General features: G+C 33.5%; 1 long non-coding RNA gene, 1 other non-coding gene and 2 pseudogenes across 3 annotated transcripts; all 4 read right to left on the bottom strand.

The window, feature by feature from the left end:
* Window positions 1-123: 123 nt before the first annotated feature.
* Window positions 124-246, bottom strand: LOC123266408. Its single transcript, XR_006509775.1, has one exon. It is a non-coding gene; the product is annotated as a 5S ribosomal RNA (ribosomal RNA).
* A 714-nt stretch (window positions 247-960) lies between these two features.
* On the bottom strand, window positions 961-4,126 carry LOC123265548 (annotated as a pseudogene).
* A 1,833-nt stretch (window positions 4,127-5,959) lies between these two features.
* LOC123265549 lies at window positions 5,960-13,022 on the bottom strand (annotated as a pseudogene).
* Window positions 13,023-19,532: 6,510 nt separating this feature from the next.
* Window positions 19,533-21,561, bottom strand: LOC123265552. 2 transcript variants are annotated; one of them, XR_006509588.1, is made up of 6 exons: window positions 21,452-21,561; window positions 21,192-21,365; window positions 20,884-21,127; window positions 20,558-20,821; window positions 20,253-20,503; window positions 19,533-19,543 (listed from the first exon to the last, which is right to left on the bottom strand). It is a non-coding gene; the product is annotated as an uncharacterized LOC123265552 (long non-coding RNA). The 2 variants fall into 2 exon arrangements; XR_006509587.1 differs by lacking the exon at window positions 19,533-19,543 and adding an exon at window positions 20,121-20,189.
* Between the last annotated feature and the right edge of the window lie 2,618 nt (window positions 21,562-24,179).

The raw sequence follows: 24,179 nt of genomic DNA, 5'->3' as shown, positions 1-24,179 counted from the left end.
TTATTGATTATTTCAAGTGTTTATTGACACATCTCTGTTAATTATTATTTAATCGATTGAATTTAATTTTAGGTAAATGAATATTCAATTTGTCACAGGTATTCGATTTAAAAAAAAAAGTTGTGCCAACAACACGTGGTGTTCCCAAGCGGTCACCCATCCAAGTACTAACCACGCTCAATGCTGCTTAACTTCAGTGATCGGACGAGAACTGGTGTTTTGACTCAGCATGATATGGTCGTTGACGAATATTGATGAAATATCTTTGTACTTAAATTAGTTGGAAAAAATTGGTTGTCTGTAAAGTCGATTTACGGATGACAGTTTTACGTGATAACGTCATAAAGAAACATAAACAAATAATGTTATGACAGATATGCTTAAGGACTTTTTTGTTACCTGATTATTGAACTATTCAAATATATTTTTTTTATATTTTTAACCTTATTTGTTTGTGAGATTTTGGAATTTATTTAAATTATTTTCTACTTTCACTCTCATTTTTAAGATGTCCCAAGTACATAGTGATTGCTATAAATTTTTATTGTTTAGTATATTGCTTAAGTCAATCTCACGAATTTGGTGTTTTGACTCAGCATAATATGGACGAATATTAATAAAATATCTTTGTACTTAAATTAGTTGGAAAAAATTGGTTGACTGTAAAGTTGATTTACGGATGATAGTTTTACGTGATAACGATATAAAGAAACATTGATGAAAAATTTCATACTATGATGAATTGAATTGAATTGAATTATTATTATTTCGTATTTAAAATTTTTAATTTTAAATATTTAAAAATTATTTTTAACAAATAAAAAGTACTTATTAATACATTGTTAATTAAAAATTGATATAATGATTTGATAATTGACATAATTAATATTAATTATTAATATTATCAATAATTATAATTTGATATAATTGATATAATTTGACAAATATTTTTAAAACTGGTTAAAAACATTAATTTTTAATTTTCAAATATTATTTACAGTTTTTGCAAATTTAATTTAAATCATTCGTTTAAATATAATCACGAACAATTAGTTATAGAAAAATATTCGAACTGCTAGCTCTGACGTCACGCGAAAAGAGAAATAAATGTGTCACAAGCCAACACTTGGGCCGATTGTGCCTCTATATCGCTTGTTGCGCGCTCTCATTTGCACGCTCAAGCTTAGGCGGAACGTGACACTTTTTCGTACGTGCAACCGGTGTTCATCGATTTATAAGACGTTATCACGTCAAAAAATCATTAAGCCAAAGTTTTCTTATTTATAATTCGTAAATCTCGGCAGTCGCATAGTGACTGCAGGTTGCTAGTTGCACTTAAACATTAAGTTTCTTGAAGTATAAGTGAATACCATTCGCAGGAGTTGTGAATATGTTACGTGTACTTATTTCGGTTTTGTAATTTGGGTTCACAGATACTTCATAGCCTTGGAGAATTCTTATTAGACCAACTGCTGTTTGCAACATTCCCACGCGAAATGCTTCAATAAATAATCATTAGTAAGTTAATAATAATAATAGTAAATATGAATTATACATTATAGGAAAATTATAGAGTTACCGATACAAATCCTTGGACCTTCACCAAACGGTAGGAACGTACAAGATTCCATGTCATTTTCCTCTCTTCACTAAACCGATCTGGATCAAATTTTTCTGGGTCTGGGTGATACTTTGGATTTTTATGAACACCTGGCAATGGAATGTAAACCGCTGTTCCTTTTTCAATGATGATATCAGTGTCGGGAATCTACAAATTTATTTCATTAATCACTTACTTATCAAATATAATTACGAAGCCAACAATTGAAAATAAAATAAGTATTTACTTTATAATCTTCGGTGGCTACACGATCTATAATCGGAGCAGGTGGGTATAATCTTAGAGTTTCATTTATTACTTGCATAAGATACTTCATATTCTGTATCGAATCGTATGTTAATCCGCCAAACTTGTTCAAGTTATCAATTATTTCAGTGCGCACGCGATCTTGAAGATCTGGACGTCGGGCTAGTTCATACAATGCGAATGAAATTGTCACTGAACTTGACTCCAAACCCGCTATGAAGAATATTGCTGATTGTGCTACAAGGCTATCACCTTCAAATCCTGATGATAAATATTTTTAATTCTTTAGATAAAATTATTAATAATTAATAAGTATTTCTATATCCAAAATTTGGTAATTTTTTAATTTCACGGTCCACATTACCACACTACCAAAAAATAAATTTCTTTTGAAAAAAATGAGCAATTTTATATTGAAAAATTAATTTTTTAAAAAATTTTAAATAATTTTATTTCTTAGTTTTCAAAATCAAAAAAACTTTTTCAACCAGAAAAATTTTTATTTTTTTCCCAAATCTATAAAATTTTTTTTCAACAAAAAAATTACTGCGAGAAAAATTTTTAATTCTTTATCTAAAAAATAAAATTGTTGAAAATTTTCAACAAATTAATTTCTTGTCACAACTATGCCCATTTTTTTCAAAAGAAATTTTTCCTTTCAGTGTACAACTCAAGAAAATTATACCTAAAATTTTTATTGCACAATTACATATTTTTTTTAAAGTTAATCAAAAATAGAATAGTTTTAAAAAAATTTTTAAATCTCAATTTTTTGATGAACAAAAAATTTTTTTTTAAATCAAAAGTTTATAATTTTGAAAAATTTGCATATGATTTTTGTTAGAACTGAAAGCTTTAAAACAAATTGAAAAATTTGTTTTTATTATTATTATCGCAAATTCTCGTAAAATAGTATAAATTAAGAAAAAATATTACGAAATTTCATTTTCCAATTTGCTATGCAAAAAAAAAGGTGACCGAGACAATAAAAAAATTACTCAAAATTTATTAAACTTAACATAAAACCCATCTTAAATTAACTAAAAACAACTTACTAAATTGTGCATCTTGTTTTTCATTCTTCAATTTAAGTAACGAATCAATAACATCGCCTCTTTCAGTTTTAGATTTTTCACGTGCATTCATTGAAGTCCAAAAAACTTCACGGAAGTAATCAGTATTTTTACCAAAAAATGAATTGTTGAATAATCTTGAAAGTGATGGGAAGAAAAATGCACTAAATATTCTTATAGCAAACCCGATATTGAAATTTTGTTGTTCTCGACCTACAGAAGAATTTACAAAGTGAGTACCCTGATTAAAAAAAAGTATTGAGACAAAGAAAAAAGTATTGAAAATAAAAACGGTTTTCTAGTCAATCCAATACTTTTTGATACTTTTTTCTTTGTCTCAATACTTTTTTTTATTCAGGGTAATACAACACTTATAATTTTATTTTTTTTTTTACAATACTAAATACTTACTTCGTTTATAAAATTCTGGTGTAGGTTGATCAAATGAATTAGTGCTGATACCAAAAGCCAGTGACGCAACGATATCAGTAGTATACATAGTGCTAGTGTCTTTGACTTCAATGCTTTGAATTTTATTTTTATCATCAGCAAATTTGTTATCCAAATAATTCTTCATGTTGTCAGAAGTCTCTACCATCAGATGAAACAACTGCTTGAGTTTTCCACTGGTAAAAGTCGGCGACAATTTGGTCCTGATGTATTTCCATTCGGGATTGTTTATGGAGAAGAGATTGTCAGTGCCCAGTTTATCATTCCGGTTTCGGGAAGAGAAGTACCGATTTTGGAAGAAATTAAAGTCCTTGATAATCATCTGTTTTATTATTTTAGGATCCCGCAGTATCAGAAAGGGCTTGTGCATGATGTAGATCCCCAAAAAAGGAGGATCGCCTCTGGCTTCATTATAAAGTCTTCCCAGAAGATATCCCGGTGAGACGCGAAGCAGCATAGCATCTTTGAAGTTTCCGAAGATTAAATTTGTCGGCAGAGTCGGAACACCACGCTGTTGCCAATAAGTAAGCTTGTACTTAGCCCAAACATAGAAAATACTTGCTAAAATTGCAACTGTAGTTGCCAACATCAACAACGGACTTTCCATTATAACTTCACAAACACTGACACCAGACTGGAGTAAGTTTATAAGAACCAAAACAACAATGCTAAACTGATAACTGCTCACAGATATCTGTTATCTTGAATGTAAATATTTTCAATGCTTTGAAAATGCATATCATCATCACGCTCAATGTTCAATTGATGTATGAATTGCAACTTCGAGCTATTATTAATTATTACATTAGTCATACTTTAGTTAAGCATCAGCATATAATATTTCTGTCAGTCGCAATTCACTGTCATCTTGAATCGTTATATAACTTATAGCGTAAAAAACTAATAGAATGCCGTTTATATATTCAATTGAATAATTTAGAAGTAGAAGTTTATACTGGTCTTAAAATAAATAAATAACTTAAATAATAATCACTATAATTATAAAATAGTTTCGTATTTGTTTAGTAATGTTTATTTACAATAAATAGCATTTGTAAAGAAAAGATAGATTTAAGAAATTTTTTAACAAATTTGAAAGAAGAGAAAAACAAAACAAAAAAAAATTTTTAGTAATTTATAATTGATAATCATTAATTGATAGTTTATAATCACTATTTTGTTCTTTGTCAAAAATATACAAAATTTAGAAGGTATAGAAATATTCTGTCTTATTAATACTGAGTATCTCAGCTTCGATAATTATTAAAACTCAGAAAAAAATAAAAGTAGGAATTAAAATAAAATCATACTTGTTTTGTATATTTTTTCCGCTGAACTCAAATTTAACGTTTGAATTTTAAGTTATAGTCTAGTCAACAAAGTGCCTTTTTGGTCAATTTTTTGCAGCAGTCTCCAAAAATTATGATTCGGGTGTCATTCGAATTAGAATAGCATCTAGATAATTTTTGAAAAAAATGAAGTTCCGCTTGCAAAAATTGCAACAGTTATTAACAATTAATTAAAAAAAAAAAGGGGGGGGGTTTAGTTTTTTACAAATATCTCAAAACTAATAAAGATTTTTCAAACTTTAAAAATATTAAAAAAAAGGAGGAAATTTCTCAAAAAAAAATCCTTACTTCCGGAGCTGTAGGACCAATATTTATAATTTTCTTCTACTTTGGACACTTAATAAAAATTATTTTAACATATTAAATAGAAAATTTAAGAAATGAAACAATTAAGGGGCTTACTGGATATATAAATGTACAATAATCCTCCTAAAAAAATTTTTATCACAATTTTTCAATTAGTTATGCAATAGTTAATAATTTTTTTCTGTTATTACAGATAAAACTTATAAAAAAATCATAATTGAGCAGCTGATTTTCAAAAGGGTATCTTTTTATTTTTTAGTTTTTTTCAATACACGTAAAAAACTGTTTACTTTAAACTATAAATTTTTTTTTATTCTCATGCATATTGCTCGTGGTGATAAAGGCGTAATTTAATTTTTATAAAAAAAACTTTATAATTCTCAGTGTTGTTATTAGTTGAATTTAGAAAAAGTGCCCTTTTGATCCGAAGTGATAAAAAAAAGTACCCTTTTGATCCGAAGTGATAAAAAAAAGTACCCTTTTGATCCAAAGTGATAAAAAAAGTACCTTTTTAATCCTAAGTGATAAAAAAGATGTTTTTGGCTTACTTGACAGAATAATCATCGAATAATATTTTTTTATTCGAAACAAACAAAGATAATTCAACAAATTTTTTATTTTTGGAAATAATAACTACGAAAAATTAACTATTAAACATTAGAACAATTAACTATTTTTAATATTTTAATTAATAAATTATAAAACCATTTAAAATGAATACTAAAAAACAAAATATCAATGGATTATTAATTTTTAAAAATGATTTTACACCCGATTATTAAAAAAAAAAAATTCGAATATTTATTAAAAGATACCCTTTTGAAACTCAGCTCCTCAATTTACACTAAAAAAAATTTAACTTGATTCGAAAGAAAAATTTTTTAACCAAAAAAATTATTTTTTAAAAGCTTCATCGTTATTTTGATTTAAAAAAATTCTTTAACTGATAAATTTTTCGACTTGCTTGAAGTCGATGAAACTGTTCAAAATGATTTTCTTCTAAGAGATATTCTTATTTGCAAATACATTTTTAACTAAATCATGTATGAAAATCATTTCTTCTTTATATTTTTTTTTTGTTTGCTTCTCTTGGTAACATTCAACAGTAATCTGCAAACAAAAATTTTTTTTGGCTTTTCATAGAAGTTAAGCAAGCGTAAAATTTATTTTTTCATGAGTCTGTGTAATTAAATAGCTAATAATAATATACAAAAATAGTATAAATCTATCATTTGATCAATTTTCTAAACTCAATATTGATGCCATTTGCAGCAGCAGTAAAAGTTGACCGTGAGTCTAACTTATAAATTTCTTCTGGATTCTGATGGACTTCGTACTCGGACAAAATCATTGAGAGCACAACTTTGACATGTAATTGTCCGACTTTCATACCTGCAGTTAACAAAATTAATTTTTTTCATCTATGTTAATAGAATATTATTTCTAATTTTCATACATCATTTACTTACCAACACACATTCTAGGTCCCGCTCCAAAAGGAATGTACGCATCAGAAATTTTTTGGTCTTCGCTAAACCGATCAGGGATTAAATACTTCTGGTTCGTCGAAAAATTTTGGATCACCATGCAAGCCATACAGGGAAATATAAATCGGAGTGCCTTTTTCAATGATAATGTTCGTATCAGGTATCTAAAATACAATAATTATTTATCAGTACTTATCTTTGAATTATCTTTATTATTGTTTAGATAGAACAAAATATAAATAAATATGATCCTGAAATCAGCAGGCATTAAAAAATTTTTTGATTTTGTAAATTAATTAAATTAGAACCAAAAAAATACTTACAAAAAATTGCACTTATAGTTTTTTAAATCTTTTAAATATAAAATTTTTCTTTTTTATTTTTGGTAATAATTTTTTTAATAAGAAAAATCATAAAAATTTTAAAATTTCTGTAAATTTCATTTTCATATAAATATTATCCAGAAATCAGCAGACATTAATAAAAAAATTTTGATTTTTTTAATTAATTAAATAAGAACTAAAAAATCATTATAAAAAATAAAAAAGAAAAATTTTATATTTAAAAGATTTTAAAAACTATAAGTGCAATTTTTTTTATTTTTTGTAATAATTTTTTTAATAAGAAAAATCATTAAAATTTTCAGATTTCTGTTAATTTTATTAGCATAAATGAATGGATATTTTCATTTAATAACGTACTTTATAATCCTGGAGAGTATAACGATCGATTGTGGAAACGGACGGATGTAATCTCACGCCTTCGGCGATACATTGATCCAAATACTTCATATCATTGAAAGCCTCGAAAGTCCATCTATGTTTGTCAATAGCTTTTTTTATGTCTTCTCGAGCACGGTCTTGATACTCTTTCTTCTTTGCTAACTCCATAAGAGTGAAAGTCGCTGTAGTTGAACTTGATTCAAAGCCAGAAAAAAATGTTCCGGACTGGAACAAAAGGTTGTCACCCTCCAACCCTGTAACATGTTGAAAATTTATGATATTACTAATTATTTTCTCTACGTGAAAGTAAGAAGAGGTATGTAATATCTGGTACATTTTTTTCTCATTAATCGTATTGAAAGAGATTAATTAAGAAAATTATCAGATAAGGTCATGAGATACTGATAGATCAATTCGATTGTTACTGATAAATATTGAACTAAGTTATTAATTGATAATTAATTTTTAAATGGAAGAATTCAATGTCAATAACAAATTCTAAAAATCTATATGGAAAAATTTTAATAATTCTTATGACGATTTTTTAATCATTTTTTATGACAATATATGGGTGATTCTTTGTAAGAATGTCTTAAATCTGTACAAAATTGTCCGGCTAAATTATTTTTGATTTTATTAGAAAAAAAATTAACAAGGGCTACAAAACTATCAGCTTAATTATAATAAATAAACAGCCGAATTAATTTTTGCTTTTTCGATACTTGTGTATCTTTTGCCATATAACATGACAGGTGACTGACTGCCAGGGGACTGATTTTTTTTATCAAATTGAGAAAAATCAAGCAAACTATTTTAATGCATTTAACTTTTTAAGTTCTCAATGCATGTTTACGTTAATTAGAATAATATTAAGACTTATGGATCCAATTTTATAAATAAATTATAAACAAAAATGCCGATAAAGCGCTAACAGCCCTATGGTTATTAACTTACGGCTAGTTAGATCCTTATAAACCTTACAAAAGGTAAAATAACACGCTAGATTTTTTTTTTGGCTTTGAACTTCTGGCAGGGGACTGATCTTAAAATGCCTGGGACAAACTTTGGTTTAATGAATTTAATGAAACAAATTAACTTTCGGTACTTTTTATTGAAGAAGATTGTTAGTTAACTAATTAAGTTTATAAACATTATGGACCAAATTATATATTATTGACGAATAACTTAAAATTTAATCTTAAAGTTTTAACTTTGGGACTGGGACAGCCTAGGGGACTGACGTTTCGGTGGTTTACGAATTTATAGCAAAAAAACCAAAATTTATTCCATTTTAGATTTCAATGCTCCAAATAGAAATGTTTTTTTACTTTCGTAATAAATTTTTTTTGGTAACAAAATAACAATTTTTCTAATAAAAAAATGCCTGGGACAGCAAAAAACATCCTTACAGAGAATCACCCATATAATTTCTCTAAATTTATACCAGAAAGATTTAATGCGCATTAAAAAGTGTGTGACCAAGATTATCATCAACTAGGAAAATTCGTACGTTTTACAATTAAAAAAATTAGAGTTTGAAAAACTAACATACACGCTTTGATCAAAAATCAAACTAAAATGTAGAAAATAACTTTCTATTCAAATTATTTAGTTTGCTTTTTAATTAAAGCAAACAATTATTTATTTCAACGCGAAGTTGCATATTACATTGAAAAAAAATTAATTTGATTCCAGAGAAAAATTCATGGACTGAGAAAATAATCTTGAAAAGCTTTATTGTTTTAATTTAAGCACGAAAAATCTTTGAAGAAAGACATTTTTCTTGTTTTAAGTAAATTTTACTTGATTCAAAATTTTTTTCGTCTTAATTTAAAACAATGAAACTCTTCAAAGTGATTTTCTTGGTTCAATAACTTTGTATTCTACATTTGACAATTATCAATATCGTCAGTACAATATTACCTCAAAGAAGATACACTAAGAGAAAAAAGTTACTGTGCAAAAAATTTTTATTTCTTTAGCTAAGAAATAAAATTGTTTGAAATTTTCAACAAATTAATTTCTTATTTTAAAATTGCTCATTTTTTGCAAAATGAATTTTTTCTTTTAATGTAGTTTCAATACAATTTATTAATAAAAATTGTATTTTTTTTTCTGAAATGTATGAAATCCAATGAAAACATTTTTTGGATGTCTTTTTGCCTGGTACTAAATTTAAAATTTAAATGTGACTAATTGAAAATAGTTACTACCCTCACGGTTTTGGAAATACCGCAAAGATTCGGTATTTATACGATATAAATGTTATATGTTTACCGTCATACTTCACAGAAAAAAAAATGTTCTTGAATCAAATATATAATTTTGAAGAACTTAACATTCTTGATTTGAGTAGAAAAATTCTTGATTTAAGGAAATTTTACTTGATTCAAGAATTTCTCGTCTCGATTCAAGACAATTACGCTCTTCAAAATTATATTCTTGGTTCAAGAATTTTTCTCTTGAATCAAATTAATTTTTAACTTCTCGCTAAGAAAATTGAAAATTTTCAAAAATCGGGAAGTTATTGGTTTTCAAGGAAGCTTTCCTGACTATTCCCGCGAGGGTGTCACTATGTCTGTATGTATATATATATATATGTGCGCGCGCGCGCGCGCGCGCGCGCGTGTGTGTGTGTGTGTGTGTGTGTGTGTGTGTGTGTGTGTGTGTAAGTATGTAAACCTCTTATAACTTTTAAACGGTTGAACCGATTTCATCGCGGTTGGTGCCATTCGAAAGGGCTTCGCCAAACTTAGATTTCCTGTTAATTTGAACCGATTCGGACCGATAGATTTTAAGAAATTTGGAGAAATCTAAAAAAAAAATAGGAAAAAAAATTTTTTCTGAAGTGGTTTTTTTGGGATAACTTTTAAACGGCTCAACCGATCGATTCTAAAAACTAATCAGCTCTCAACCTTGAAAAACCACGTCGATCACCGCCAATCCGGTCAAAATCGGTTGATTCCTTCGAGAGATATCGTGAACGAAAAAAAACCGAAAAAAGTGTTTTTTCGGAGTTACTCCGAAATTTCGGGTTTGACCAATTGAAACTTAGAAATTCTTCATGAGGCTTAAAAAACTGCGTAGAATACCGCCAACCGCGTAAAAATCGGTTCATTCATTCAAAAGTTATTGCGGTTTGAAAATTCAAAAAATAGTGTTCTATGAAACTTCTATCAGACTTTTGAGCTCAAAGAGCTCAAAAGCATAGAAAAGGTATCTTTTTGAGCTCGAAGAGCTCAAAAAAGCGGCCAGGTATTAACGGAATTAGCGGGAAGTTGCAGGGATGGCCTTTCCACAAGAATCTGGTACCAGATTATTGCTCAAAAATTATACAAGAAACATGACAATATCTGGCGCATTTTTAATGATGAAGATGCTAACTCTATTCTAGAGAAAGACTGGTGTCAGAAACATGTTCAATGTGCTTGCGCATGGCTTGCTCAAGATTTGCTCAAGATCCATCGATACAGACAACCATCTCTGCCACTCCATCCCTTCTTTGTTCGCTAACAACATTTTACATTTCAGTGGTTCTCATACTTTACAATATTAAAATAGACCGGTAGATAAGACAGGGTTTTCTATAACTATAAAAACTAATAGTGCTTTTAAAGTCGTAAGTAACAAACGTAAAAAAAAGTATCCGGAATAACGGGAATATTATATCTAAAAACTATTTTTTCAGAAAAACTTCAAAGATAATAAGATTCCAGTTTTTTTTCAACTTTATTTTTAAATGATAACTTTTTTTTTTTTTATAATTAATGTTTAAGAGTTAATGAAATTAATTGATAAATGAGTATCGCAAAAGAATTTTTTATGTTATAACAGTGAAACGATTTTAATTGAGTAACTACATGAATTAATTAAATCATTTAATTTATAAAAAATAGAATAATTCTTACTTGTCAATTCGAAGTATAATACAAAGAACGGCAATTATATTTTCGACAACAAATTATACGAAATAACCATTTTTTTTATATCTTGATAAAAAAAAGATCATAACTAAAGCATTCGAATATTATTAATAATACAACAAATTGCTTTCATTTTTCTTGTGCTTTTATATTGAGATAAGAATGTTGAAAAATGAGAATCACTGAGTTAATGTAATTTAAACTACTGGAGGAGAAAAAGAAAAAGAAAAAAATTGTGTATTTTACGAATCTTGAGCAGTTCTTGAGCAAGCCATGTATAAGAATCTGTTGTGGGTTTATTGCGCAAGAAATGTGTCAGAAATAAAAAAATGTATCCATTCTGCGCATCTTGAGCAAACCATGCGCAAGCGTCTTTTGTAAGTTACTAGTGTAATAAATGCACCAGACACTTGTTCACTGCAACATGTTCAAAATATCACCAATATTCTTGCGTACAATTCCATGAGCAAGTCATATACAAATCTGGACAAAAGTTTCTTGTAACTCAATCTTGCGGAAGACACATACTTAGAAAAAGACACTAGTGACTAGGGGTCTTGCTCAAGATACTTGCTCCAGAATCTTGCTCAAACACATGTTACTAGGGTATAGTCAATACATAGATTTTTTACAGTAAAAATTCTGGAGTTTTACGGTAATTTTATGGTATTATTCTATTAACTTTGCAGCAAAACTACAGTAGAAATTTTGCGTGATTATAGTAAAAAAACTGACCAATATAACCACAGAAATACCGTATTATATCAGAATTATAACGGTAAATTTATGATAAGCACATTAATACCGAAAATTTACGGTATTTCAAAAACCGCGAAGGTATCATCATATGATTTCAAAAGAAATAACTTACTATAAAGTGAATTTTTCTCTCCATTCTTCAATTGAATGATTGAATCAATGTAATCTCCTCTTTTAAAACCACTTTTTTCTCGAAATTTAACTGCGCTCCAAAAAAGTTTTCTAACAAAGGTCGAATCAAATAACATTGGAGATCCGATCATTTCTACAAGTTCAGGCATAAAAAACACTGTGACCAACGCTACCATGCGTTTAAACCCATGGAAGAATTCCATAACTAAAAAATAATTTTTAATAATTCATTTATCTGACATAGTTAATAATAATTAATTAAAAAATCAAACTTACGAGATTTGCTGTAGTCAGAATTGGGATACTGAAAAGAGTCAGTCTTAGTACCAAGAGCGACATTGGCAATAAGGTCAGCAGTATACTTGTAATTAATCTCCTGAGCATCAATAACTTTAATTTTATCATTAACACATTCATTTTTCAGATATTCCATCATAGGCTGCGTAGTTTCCATCATCAGCGGGAGCATTTGCTTCAATTTTCCGCGAGTAAGCGTCGGAGTTATTTTGCTCCTCAAGTACTTCCAGGCAGGATTTTTCAACCCAAACAAATTCCTCATCCCAATGCTGTCTTTCTGTTGGGGCCCAGCGAAATGTCTGTCGGAAAAATGATCAAAGTCACGGATCAAAATCTGCTTGATTATCTCCGGGTCCCGCAGCAAAAGACATGGCTTGTGAAAAATGTAGAAACCGACATAAGGCGCGTCTTGAGGCGCTTTGCGGTAAATTTCTCCCAAGTGGAATCCTGGAGCGGTGCGAAACAAAATTCCATTTTTGAAATCACCAAAAATTATGTCTGTACTTTGCAATTGTTGCACACCGCGTCTTTTCCAGTAGCTTATTCTGTGAAGACAGTAGAAATAAACAATAAGTAGAAATGTTACTGGTAATATAAAGATGTATAAAAGACTCTGAGAGTCTGATCTGTCATAAAATACTTTCATTGATGCAACTATTTAATAATACTATCATAAATAAGTAAGTTGCAATCCTTTTTATACATAAAATGATCTTGTATCGTTACGGAAAAGATTGCTTAGGTGTCATTATCTGGAAGAAGTTGATTGGATGGTTAGTTTCCTTGCGGTTAGTTAATGATTTTTTTTTTTCTTAATCACGCTATTATAATACATTTAGATGCAACATTGGAGTTTAATCGTATAAACTAAATCAATGAGTTTCAATTATCGTACAAACCAATTTTTTTGTGTCTTAGAAATAACTTTAATTATTTTAATTGAGTATGATTCTTCACAAACAGTAATTACACTTTAGTTATTGAAGTATTATTAAATTTATATGAGGAAAAATAAATTTATTGGCTGGGAAAAAAAAGTTATGTAATTTTTAGTAGATTCTATAGAAATGTCATTATTCCGCTTGTCCTCATAACGCAAATTTCCAAAAATTTTTCTACTTTCTGACTCAGCTCGTCAAGCTGATTAAAAAAATTAGAAAAACGGTTCACCCTAAAGGCCATCCCTGCAACTTCCCGCTAATTCCATTCCTGGGCGCTTAAAATTGTACTTATGACATTTTTGAGATTTTTGAGCTCAAAATATAATTTATGTGATATTTTGAGCTCGCTGAGTTCAAAGAAATAATATTTCTATGCATTTGAGCTCTCCCAGCTCAAAAGTCTGATAGAAGTTTCATAGAACACTATTTTTGGAATTTTCAAACCGCAATAACTTTTGAATGGATCAACGAATTTTCACGCGGTTGGCGGCATTCGACGCAAATTTATCATCCTCATAAGTAATTTTCAGGTTTTAATTGATTGAACCGAAAATTTTGGAGTAATCCCGAAAAAACACTTTTTTCGGTTTTCTTTCGTTCACGATATCTCTCGAACAAATCAACCGATTTTGACCGGCTTGGTGGAGATCGACGTAGTTTTTCAAGCTTAAGGGCGGATTAGTTTTCGAAGTTGATCGATAAAGCCGTTTAAAAGTTATTCCAAAAAAACCAATTTCAAAAAAAATTTTTTTCTTATTTTTTGTGAGATTTTTCAAAATTTCTCAAAATCTATCGGTCTGAATCGGTTCAAATTCACAGGAAATCTAAGTTTGAGGGAACTCTTTAGAACGCCGTTTAGTATATTCCGATCGGTTCAGTTGTTCAAAAGTTATAAGCGAGTCACATAGTCACATAGTCACATAGTCACATAGTCACATAGTCACATAGTCACATAGTCACACACACACACACACACACACACACACACACACACACACACACACACACACACACACACACACACACACACACACACACACACACACACACACACACACACACACACACACACACACACACACACACACACACACACACACACACACACACACACACACACACACACACACACACACACACACACATATATATATATATATATATATATATATATATATATATATATATATACAGACGATCCACACGATTCGATCCACAGCGTGAAGAACTGGAGAGGATCCTGAACCAGAGAATGCAACCAGATTCACTAGTGGAAGCAATATTGTCATCAGAAGCTGCCTGGAACGCTACCAACACGTTTGCAACAGAAGTCCTTAAAGACTTGCATTCCACCGAAAGAAGAAGAGCAAATAGCAGAAGATAGAAGGAAGGTAGTTAACACCTTAGCCACCAGAAGGAAGAGCAGTAGCTAGATCCTCCCTTCACGAAGTAATGCCTGACGGCGGTTCCATGAGGGATTAGAGGAAAGAAGGAAAAGGGGTTTAGGGTTTAGTAGGTAGGGGCGTTAGTGTCGAGTTTTAGTATGACGCTGCGTCGAGTCGCCACATATCCAGGCCAAACAACTATGCCTAGAATCCGTATAAAGGATTCCCCCCCCCCCTAAGGGAGAAAAAAAACATACAGACATAGTTCGGGGCTGAGGAGAAACTGCTACCGGACGCGTCTCCCCGAGCGGATGGGAGGATGCTCGCTGTCCTTGGATGACACTTAATCTCTTAGTTGATGAGGTACAGCGGGTAGGAGCCAAGCAAAATAACCAAACAAAATAAGCTCCCGTGGACAAAACTCCCCTGTAATGGGTTGGTCACACTAACTGACCAAGCAAGACGATCGTTCTCTGCTGTGACCCACTGGGAGTGACCGGAACCTGTATCGTAGTTTCCGACGATACATCATTCTCACATCAGGCCACGGCTGATGTGAGCTTGCTCTGCCGAGGTGTAAGTTGCAGCAGTGGATCAGGAGCCAGCCACTTCGGGCCTTGATCAGGAAGTACGCAGTGAGTGTTAGAGATCGGAATCTTCACCGCTCCGAGCGAGTCTAGTCCGTCCGTGTATTCCGGGACTGGCTAAGTGTCGGCTAGGCCTCAGGGAACTGGGGTAGGAGTACTATCTCCGAGGGTACACCCGTTCCTAGTTATGGTAATCCGCTCCACTCCGTACGATGCGCTGGTAAATCAAAAAGTATGAGTAATTCACAGGAAACAAACAGGAGTGAAAACGGGCCTCATGCCCAGCAAGACGCACTGTTACTTAGTGCAAAGATGAAGAGGACAGATGCTCTGATACATCTGGAGAAGCTAGTCAGTGGACTGCAGGACTTTCTCCAAACCAAGCAAAATGTCCACAAGGAGATCAATTCTCTGGGAAATATCACATGACCGGAATACAAGAAGACCAATCAAGTCACTCAATACCATTGGATGGAAAGTGAAGTCTTTTGACACAAGCACATTGGTAATAGCCCTGAATAGTGAACCGATTACTACTGGATCCGCAGAAGAAATGACCAAGGACCTGATGAAAAGAGTTGTCCAGGCCTGTGACGCAAGTATGGTCCGGAAACGCAGCATAAGCCAACGCCCGGCAGTACACTGGTGGAACGACCACATCAGCGTTCTTCGGAAAGAGTGTCTAAAGAAAAGAAGAATATCCCAGCGTGGCTATCGACGACCTAATTCTGCGGAGCTGGTCGCAGAGTACAAAAAAGCCCGTCGATCATTGAACAAAGCCATCAAGGATAGTAAGAGGCAATGCTGGAAAGAGCTCATCAACGAGGTGGACAAAGACCTGTGGGGTAGACCGTACAAGGTGGTCATGACTCACCTAAAAGTCAAACAAATGCCGGCACCCACATGCCCACAACTTCTGCAGAGAATCGTTACCGCGCTGTTTCCGCAGCAACGCGAGCTTCATTACCAGTTAGCTCAAGGCGAACTGGAGGACATTCCACCTGTCACGGAAGAAGAACTGACGAAGGCTTGCAACCGCGTAGGGAATAATAAAACACCAGGATTAGACGGAATTCCTAATATTGCCTTAAAAACAGCTATAAAGGCAGCACCGGCATTATTCCTGGATGTTTACATCACCTGTCTCAAAAAAGGGATTTTTCCTCGAAAGTGGAAACAGCAACGGTTAGTGCTGCTTCCTAAAGGGAAAAAGCCACCGGATGAACCGTCATCTTACCGCCCACTTTGCATGCTAGATACAGCGGGTAAGATATTTGAACGCATAATTCACCAGAGAATTGAAGCAGTAGTCGACCCACTCCTGGCAGACAATCAGTATGGATTTCGGAAAGGACGATCAACCCTGGACGCAATCAAACTGGTTGTTGATACGGCCAAGGAAGCAATCGCAGGAACCAGATGGAAAGGTGGAACAAAGAAGTATTGCCTGGTGGCGACTCTAGACATCAGAAACGCCTTCAACTCCGCCAATTGGGAATGCATCATGCAGGCCCTCCAAGAGAAGAATGTACCAGAATACCTTCTTAAGATCGTAGCAAGCTACTTTGAAAACAGGGTCCTGAAGTATGACACGAAGAACGGTCCGAGGGAGTATGATATTACTGGAGGTGTACCACAAGGTTCAGTTCTAGGCCCGCTCCTGTGGAATATTATGTATGACGGTCTATTAAGACTAACTCTGCCAAGAAACGTCAAACTCGTAGCATATGCAGATGACGTAGCCGTAGTGATCGTTGCCAAACACCTTGACGAGATAAACCATATGTTCGATCTCACTTTTGAGCGCGTTAACCGGTGGATGGACGTAGTGAACCTGCAACTGGCGCAACACAAGACTGAGGCAGTGCTTATTACCAGCAGAAAAGTGGTAGAGACCATTAAGTTGAAAGTCGGCGAACAAGAAATCACATCACAACCTTATATCCGATATTTGGGAGTGATGCTTGATGCCTGACTCAACTTCAAGCAGCAAGTGGAACATGTCAGTGCCAAAGCGTCAGTAGTGAGGGCTAGTCTCGCACGACTGATGCCGAACGTCGGAGGCCCAAAGCAGAGCAGGAGGCTATTATTGTCATCGGTAGTCACATCGGTGCTCACTTACGGAATATCCATTTGGGTCGACGCACTAAAGACGCAAGAATCATGGAGAAAGGCGGGACCAGTATATCGACTGAGTGCCCTACGAGTATCTAGCGCCTTCCGCACAATATCAGAGGAAGCAGTGTGTGTTATTTCCGGTACTCTGCCTCTCAAAGTCCTAGCTGAGGAAAGACGGAACCTATATCAACGAAAAAGGTCAACCACACTGAGCCCTGAAGAACTTAGAAGGGAAGAACGGCAACACAGCATCGCAAGATGGTAACAGGAGTGGAATGCTGCAGAGAAAGGTCGGTGGACGTACCGTCTCATACCTCGGATTGATATGTGGTTCAACCGGAGTCACGGTGAGCTCAGCTATTATTTAACGCAGATGTTATCAGGACACGGATGTTACTGGAAGTATCTTCACCGCTTTGAACACGATGATACCCCAGAGTGCCCGTCCTGTCCAGGGGTCAATGAAGATGCAGAGCATGTTTTTTTTGTGTGTCCACGTTTCAACCAACAGCGCGATGAGTTAGAGAAGATTCTGAAAAATAGAACCCAACCAGAGTCAATAGTAGAAGCAATGTTGTCGTCAGAAGCTGCCTGGAACGCCACAAGCACTTTTGCTACAAAAGTGTTTACAGAGTTGCGATCCATTGAGAGGAAAAGAGCGAAAGACAGAATCTAGAAGGAAGAAATAACATCTTAGCCACCAGAAGGAAGAGCGGCAGCTAATTCCTCCCCCCGCGAAGAAATGCTTTACGGCGGTACCATGGGGGATCAGATGATAGAAGAGAAAGGGGTTTAGGGTTTAGTGGGTAGGGGCGTCAGCGTCGAGTTTTAGTATGACCCTGCGTCGAGTCGCCACATATCCAGGACAAACAGCTATGCCTAGAATCCGTAAAAAGGATTCCCCCCCCCCTAAGGAAAAAAAAAAAAAATTAGGAAAACGGTTGACCCTGAAGGCCATCCCTGCAACTTCCCGCTAATTCCATATTTAGGCGCTTAAAATTGCACTAATGACGTTTTTGAGCTCTTCGAGCTTAAAAATACAATTTATGGGTTATTTTGAGCTTTCCGAGCTTAAAGAGATTGCTTTCCTATGCTTTTGAGCTCTTCGAGCTCAAAAGTCTGATAGGGATTTGATAAGACACTATTTTTTGAATTTTTAAACCGCAATAACTTTTGAATGAATAAACCGATTTTCACGCGGTTAGCAGTATTCGACGCAGTTTTTCAAGCCTCACAAAAAATCTTAAATTTTGAATTGATCGCGCTAGGAAATTCGGAGTTATTCCGAAAAAACACTTTTTTCGGTTTTCTTTCGTTCACGATATCTCTCGAACGAATCAACCGATTTTGACCGGACTGGAGGCGATCGACGTGGTTTTTTGAGGTTAAGAGCTGATTAGTTTTTGAAATTGAACCATCAAACCGTTTAAAAGTTATTCCAAAAAAACCACATTTGAAAAAAAATTTTTTTTCAGTTTTTTTAAGATTTCTCAAAATCTATTGATCTGAATCGGTCCAAATAGTTTTCAAAATCTAAGTTTGGTCAAGCCCTTTTGAATGGCACCAACCGCGATGAAATCGGTCAAGCCGTTCAAAAGTTATAAGCGGTTCACATACTTTCACACACACACACACACACACACATACAGACACCGTGACAACCTCGCGGGGATAGTCAGGGAAGCTTTCTGTGATCTTCAAACGTCGAGATCTGATGAAAACTCGATTTTTGCAAAACGGGGTGAAAACAATAACTTCCCGATTTTTGAAAATATTCGATTTTCTTAGCGGGAAGTTAAAAATACTATGAATAATCCGGTCAATAAGAGCAAAAAGTACTGAAAGGTCAAGGCCTCCACGTAAAATTATGGTTGAGGTCTCATTGAATGCGAAATTTTATGTAGCTATGTTTTACAGTTCAAATCTACTTCCATTTCAACTGCTGAATTGTCTTTTATTACCTTAAAATTTATTATTTATATTAATTATATTTAAAAAAAATTGTTTTTCAACTATCTCAGAAATAACGCATATGATTATAACAATTATGGTAACAAAATTTTAAAACATATTTTCATATAACTTTTTTTTTTCTAGCCATAACTGGATGGAAATAGACGAGTATACTATAGTTTCGAACCCATCATCTGGCATTACTTAAGACAAATTTGGTGACGGTGAAGACTGAGGAACGGTATCGATGCATTATTGAGAAAAGCTTTAAAATGGCTCTGGCTCTTGTTGAGAAGTTTTGTCAACTATACTACTACCACCGTTAGCAGTACACCGAGACACTTTTTAAAAGTAAGACACTACTAGTTGGGACTAAACTTAAATCTTTTACAAACTCGAATCCTGAATCCAGAATCCAGAATTCACAATCCAGAATCTTGGAAGAGAAGAAAGAGAATAGGGTGGCTCGAATGGGAATAGAATGAGTTTAAATTTCGTTTTGTTTTTCTTCAGCACTTTAGTTCCATCTAATCGGTTTTGGAGGGTTGCCAAATAAACGAATCGTATGGGTGGTGCTTGGTTGCCTTCTTCGAATCAATAGTTTTCCGAATAAAACACCCATTTGCCTTCTAAAGAATTATTTATTTAATATTTATTCCACTAAAAATTTTTGAGCGTTTGTTGCAAATACATCAGTAAGGAAGTGTGATATATATTCAAAACTAGTAGATTCATAATCATTTGCTATTAATCACTAATTCGTGTCACACTTGCTCTTCTTACACGTAGCGCCTTTAACATTGCGGCATTGATGGGTGGTTTGACAGAACCCATCTTCGTCTGAAACAATCAGGGATTAAGTATCATGATTGATGATGATGATAATAATTAACTCCAACTTACCTTTCGCGACATAGGTGTTGGTCTTGTTGCTAGGAAGCGCTAAGGTCTTCGATCATCATACAGGTGTCGAAGAAGCAGTGGGACCCAGGCAATCGGCATTCCATGTCGTCGGTACAATTCTTCCCTTATTATCTTTTGGCAGGTATCAAAGACGACTTCATACCTAGGCAAGCATTCACACGCTCCGTTGTGACAACGAGTATTGTTTAAATCACGACAATAATGATCGTTCACTCAAAACTGGTAATGATCTTAAAAAAAAAAGTTGGTAGTATCACGTGAAGACTAAAAAAGATAATGCTTACGTTTCGCAACGTATAGATCAAGGTCGATGCTTTCTGGGTTTATGTATAGCTCTGATTTCATCTTGCAGACCCCTAGGACACACTGTTCGTCGTGATCATACAAACACTTGCGGTCATCATCGCATGTTCTATCTGGTGATTCTTAACATTTATCAGTCCAGAAGTTCCTTCTGTAACCAGATTTGCACATGCAACGATTCTCAAAACAAACAGTGTTGTTCATGTCGCGACAATCGCGATCAGTCCAACAATCTGACTCCCAACCTGTAATGTTGACCTTGTAAGATCATCATTATCAAAACTAATTAATCTGTTTCCTGACATACCTTCAGTAGTGTACTTGTCAGCACCATCAGAGCTGAAGAATTTATTAAAGTATCGGCAGGTATTCAGATAGCACCGGGTTCCATGCGAGCATTGATAATGCTTGGAACAAGTCGACTTGGTCATTTCCTGGCACTCATCATCTTGGAGTTGGAACCCTTTGGAGCAGACACACTTACCTTGGAAGCAGGTGGAGTTTTGGCTCGTTTCCGCAATCTGAGTCAGAGGTGCAATTTTTAAGAGAACCTGTTGATGCAATTCCAAAGATGGTTAGATGATGATTAATCAGCTGATGATTATGAATACTTACGTTCGAAAGCTAAAACAGTTGCTTCGTAGTCAAGTTCGATCATGAACATTCTGGGGATCAAACAGCTGTCAAAATCTTCATAAGTACCGTTTTTGCATGTACACTTGCCTCCTTGGCAGCGAGTGTTACTTAATTTACTACAGTGACGGTCCGTTTGACAGACATCACCAATATCTAGAGCAAGATTATGATTGCAATATATTGTCTTCTTTAGCAGCAGGACCTTTAAGAGGCTTTAGATTAGATTAATAAAATCTTACTGTTAGCAGTATAAACGGAGATGTTCTCGGCATTAGATTCGACGAAAAACTCCTCTGGTAGCATGCAGTAGTCTCCAAAACAGTTCACTTTATTGGTCCAACAACTTTTGCGGTAAGGTAAAAGCCCCAATATATGATCATATACTGGTACATGATCATATATTGGGGCTTTTACCTTACCGACAAAATCTTCCAACGTCCAACGGTTCGCAGCTTACTAAAAGATTAATCCCGAAGCCGTCAATACAGTCGCATTTTCCTGTGACGCAAATGCTGTCCCTCGCTGTTTTAGAATCACAGTGAAAACACTGTGAAAACCCTGTGCTCGTGTAAGCACTGTGTAAATTGAGAGAGTTTCACTGTGATTTCACCGTGCATTTGTCCCATTCGTACACGGTGTTTTCACAGTGTTTTCTCGATGAATTCTCGATGTTCACACATCGAATTCATGGTGATTACACAACCCTTATTAATAGTAATAACACAGTGAATTCACAGTCGTCACACTGTGAATTCATAGTCGTCACACTGCGAATTCACAGTCGTAACATAGTGAATTCACGGTCTTAACATTATTAATTCACTGTGTTATTACTGTGAATTCATGGTGTTCATAGTGATAACACGGTAATTTCACGTAGAATTTTCTGTGGGTAACTGCACAGAAAGAAAAATTTCTTGACTGGAGAACAAAATTCTTGGCTCAAGAAAATTTTCGGGTGCCCAAAGGAAGACCGTTATGCCATATCAAAGCAAATTTTAAGGGAGTTGGGAAAGAACGGATAGGGGAAAGGGGGGGACCTACTCAGTGGGAATTTTTCCGTAATTGAAAAAATAATCAGACAGCCCAGACTGGGAATCGAACCCAGATCTCTCGGTTACGCGCCAAGGGCTCTACCAGTTAAGCTATCCGAGACAAGTACTGACTACTTTATTCAGTCACGTATATAAGACCCACCGAGCAAACAACGCCACCGTCCATCTTACGGTAAAGAGCCATATCAAAGCAAATTTTATATCAAGTTGTGTTGGCCGAAGTAAATAATTTTTCTTGGATCAAGATACGTATTTCTTAAAGCAAGAGAATTAATTTTGTTGGAATAAGTAAAATTTCTTGTGTCAAAAAAAAATTATTAGGAAGAAAAATATTTTCTTGGATTAAGTGAACCTTTTTTTCTGTGTAGGTAACCTAGCCTTGGCCACTCAATGGAAAATCTAAATTTAATTAATCATTAATAGAATTTTACACAATAAATATTTATTGTTTAACGAATATTTGTTAGCAAATGCTAAAATTGAAAATGTATTATTTAACTAAAACAATTGCATATCGTCAAAATTGATGTGGTCTTAAAAAAATTAAAATATAACAATTTACAGTTGAATTTTTAATATTGATAATTTTAAACAGTAAAATTTATAATACAGTGAAAGCTGTTAAAAGTTACCCACGTTGTCTTTCTCGCTCTTAAATGTTTTATGAGAAATTGAGACAGAAGTACAATAACTTTTTACAGCTTTCACTGTAAGATATTAAGAATAGACAAAAAAATGTACAAAATATAAAGTAATATAAGAACTTAACTCTTGCATTTTTTTAACTAATAAACATTTGTAAAAAATAGTTAATTTTTATCAAAACACAATATTAAATAACGTAAATTGTATAAATAATAAACTGTCACACACTTCGTCACCTTATAGATTTAGTTTATTAAAATGATGAGATGTGCATCCACTCATCGGTCATACGGTTTGTTGAAAAAGATAATTTTTATTGATCACAAACAAGATACATAGTCAAACAAGCTTAAAAATTACTTTAAAAAAACTCGATAAATACTATAATTAAACAATGCTATGCTACTCAAGGTAGATTTCAGCATTTACAAAATAAATAAATAATATATTAAATGACGATATTTGGTAATTAACAATATTACGTTAGTATAGAATATTAATTTATATGTAAAAAATTAGTGTTTAAAAAAATACATCTGAACTCTTTTAGGGGAAGGGAGATGGGAATTGGGAGGGTAAATGGGAGATATTTACATTAAAGATATTATATTATATACATATTTACAAGTATTATCTGATGATAAGCGTTAAATAATTGTTGCCTTTTAAAGGTGATGTTGGATATATTCAGTTGGCGGAGTTATTTCCAAGTCGCTCTTTTTCGGATCTCATCGATATGTTTGGCGTCATTTTTCAGCCACCAGTAATCTTCGTTCAATCTGTGTTTGTCGATAATGTCGACCTTTGGTAGTGCTTTGGAGAAATCAAAGATTCTTTCTTGATCATTATTAATATTTATTATTTTGCAGGTGCAATGACGTTTTACGTGGTAGATGATGGGTAGATTGAATTCATCCTGTAGCACTCCCATTTTATCACAGAACGTGAACATTTCTGGAGTTAAATATCCACTTGAGCATCTATCAGTGCAAATTTCATCACTTGGACAGCGTACATAGGTCATTATTGGGTTCCCGATATCTTGGTAGCTAGCGTTGTAGTTGCGGCATAGTTTAAGATAGAAGCAATCTAACCTGGTTAAATTAGCCATGTTGTAGATGTTGGCATTGCTGATTCTTTCTCGATAATTTGTTTCAGCTTTTCTATATTTTCGGATGCATGATCTGAGCGCAGATCTCTCTAGTCTACGATATTTTTCCATCACTGTGGGGCCCATATTCCACAGCATCGGGGCTGCATATGTAAT

The sequence above is a fragment of the Cotesia glomerata genome, linkage group LG5 (genome assembly GCF_020080835.1).
Source record: "Cotesia glomerata isolate CgM1 linkage group LG5, MPM_Cglom_v2.3, whole genome shotgun sequence".
NCBI lineage: Eukaryota > Metazoa > Arthropoda > Insecta > Hymenoptera > Braconidae > Cotesia > Cotesia glomerata.
The sequence above is the reverse complement of the archived record's forward strand: the minus strand, read 5'-3'. Positions and strand labels throughout refer to the sequence as shown.